This window comes from Benincasa hispida, chromosome 8 (assembly GCF_009727055.1).
Source record: "Benincasa hispida cultivar B227 chromosome 8, ASM972705v1, whole genome shotgun sequence".
In the NCBI taxonomy this organism is placed as follows: domain Eukaryota; kingdom Viridiplantae; phylum Streptophyta; class Magnoliopsida; order Cucurbitales; family Cucurbitaceae; genus Benincasa; species Benincasa hispida.
Window position 1 is genome coordinate 61,719,253 of NC_052356.1, and position 2,915 is coordinate 61,722,167.

At 26.7% G+C, this 2,915-nt stretch overlaps 1 non-coding gene across 1 annotated transcript; it reads left to right on the plus strand.

The window, feature by feature from the left end:
* The first annotated feature begins 2,215 nt into the window (after positions 1–2,215).
* TRNAG-UCC lies at positions 2,216–2,287 on the plus strand. The gene has a single exon. It is a non-coding gene; the product is annotated as a tRNA-Gly (tRNA).
* Positions 2,288–2,915: the final 628 nt, after the last annotated feature.

The window sequence follows — 2,915 nt, forward strand, 5'->3', positions numbered from 1 at the left end:
ATTTCATTTTTTATTTTTGATTTTTAAAGATCAAATTTGTTTTCTTTCTATTTTTTATAATAATTTGTATTTTTCTTAAATACAATGGTTGAATTCTTAGCCAAATTCCAAAAACAAAAACGAATTTTTAAAACTACTTCTTTTAGTTTTCGTAAATTGACTTAGTTTTTTAAACCATTGATAAAATATAGATACCAAATGAGTGTCTATAAACTTAATTTTAAAAACATAAACCAAAAACCAAACGATTATCGAAGAGGACTAAATGATTTTTGTTAAAATTTATTCGATTTTATCTATTTGCTAACCTCAAGTATGTTTGAGAGAAATTTTATGTAATATTTATTTCGTCAGTTTATGCTTTAAGCTGTGTTGTTTTAAAATTAATCCTAAAACGAAGAGGTTTAGAATTAATGTTTTGTTTTCTAAAAATTAATAATTATAAGAGTGAAAATTCGAACCATTGGTTTTTTGAAAATGACCATTAATGTTTTATCTACGAAATTACGTTAGAAGACTTAAATAAGCAAACAAATTCAGTAACCATAATAAAATTTAGGTAAAATCGTAAAACTATATATTTAAGACAATTAATCTTTCTCTAAACTTCTAATTGATTATCCTTTAAAGTACGTTAAAATGTTCTAATCATCTCAAAACTATAAATATATATTGTTGTTCCAATTAAACTCTCAAATTATAAGTTTGCTTCAATAATCAAACTCTATTTATTTTCTTCAACTATTTGTTTTATTTGAGATGATAGCTCAACGTTGATTTGAAAACCATTTTTTAAAGGTTTGATTGTAACAATCTTGTTTGACAATTCGAAATAAAATAAGGTTTGTGTTTCTCATTATGGTCTTATATATAAGAATAATTACTTAGATACATTAATTTATATCATTGGAGACATAATTTAATAGGTTAAGATATCTGTCATTCATTAGAAAATAAATAGTTTGAATCCTCCTCATCTCTACGTATTGTTAAACTTGAAACTAAAAGGGAAAACATTGCTATGTATTTTTCAATATTTATGAGTTTTAATCGTAAAATTACTTAAGCTTAGATTTCAAAAGATCGATGGTGGATGATATTAGAAGTTTTGAAGATATACCTATAGCTAGCAATGGCCACCATTATTTATGGATGACTTTTGCAATTTCCATCTAAAATTTAGATTCTATTACAACATACATATACTTGGGCATTTATTTACTTTATTTTAAAAAATGGATTAAAAAGATATAGATTTAAGTTGTGAATTATTATTATTTTTTGTTTGATAATAAATGTGTCGATGAAAATTTTAACCTTTAATTTTTAAGGAGTAAAGTTACTTTATTTAAATTGACAATCATGAATATTTATATATATATTTTTATAAGATATGGGTATAGCGGTCAATTAATTAAAGAAAGATAAAAAGAAGAACAGTGTGTGACTCAAAACTCAAAATTGATAAATCATTATTGATTAAATACAAAATTTTCTAGCGTGTTATTTAAATAAAGGTCACATTTAGCCTAGGGGAAACATAGTAAATCAATGGTAATTTGATAATCAGGTCTCATTTGATTATATTTGGTGGTGTTTACTTGTGTCCTGTACTTGTACTGACATTTGAGACCCATTTACAAATCTATAATAAAAAAATCGCAAATTGAATAACAAACGGAATGTGCTCAATCCAATTACGTTTGGAAATTATGTCAATATCATTACCGGTTAGCATTACGGTTATCATTGTTGTTACTATTACAGTATAAAAATTATGAAATTGTCACATTTATTATTACCGTTACCATTTGACCCTAAACGGTAACAATAACAGTAAATGTGATAAAATCATAATTCTAAATAAACATGACGAAAAATAAATCCAATTATATTATGATTGTGACTTACTATGATTGACCTATCAATGAAATTTCATTACGATTATACTAATTTTTATTATGGATTAGTAAACGTAACCAAACTTGAAAAAACTAGGTTAAGTATATTTGTTTATTTATTCGATACTAACCTATTTATTTTAAAACATGATCCGGCGCTTGTAGTCCGTTTGGGTAATTGTCCTTCCGAGCAATAGTCGGGTTCAACTCCTGGCAAACGCAATAACGAATTCACTTTTTCAATTTTATTTATAAATATATTTTTTTATTAAATCAATAAAAAAATATTTCTATCCAAATTGCAGCACGCTCTAGCGTTTGTAGTCCAACGGTTAGGATAATTGCCTTCCAAGCAATAGACCCGGGTTCGACTCCCGGCAAACGCAACTCAATTTTTTTCTTCATTTGATGTATAATAAACATAATTAACCTGTTATTTATCTTTGACTTTAAAAAAAGTTCACTTCTTCTTTCTTCTTTCGATTTTTATTACTTGAAAACATATATTAATTATTTACCAAAATCTCTTTGAATTGGGAAGAGATTTTCTGTTCTATCATTATAAATATATATATTTTTTTCATTTAAAGAGTCTTTGATAACGTGTAAAAGAGGAAAAAAGTTGCTCAAAAGCTATGAAAGTGGAAAATAATGTCAAACAAAAGGGATTTGAATACGACTTGTTAACTTGTTTGAACATGATTTTTTCATTTGTATAATTATTTTTTAGAATAAGTTTGTGCACAACTTAGGGTGAATGAGGACTGCCAAAGCAGCAAGAGACATGGTTGAAGAGAAAATTGAAGTGGAAAAGGAAAAACACCATATACGTGAGAAAATAACAGATCTGTGAAGAAAACGACAGATTTGAAGAACGAGGACCGCCAAAGCAGCAAGGGACATGGTTAAGGAGATTATAGCTTGGTGGGGGAGAACATTGTCCACTTCAAGTTCGTTTTCTAAACCCTAGATCGGCCAATGATGAGTAATGTTATATGAGTCTTTTTCTTGAAA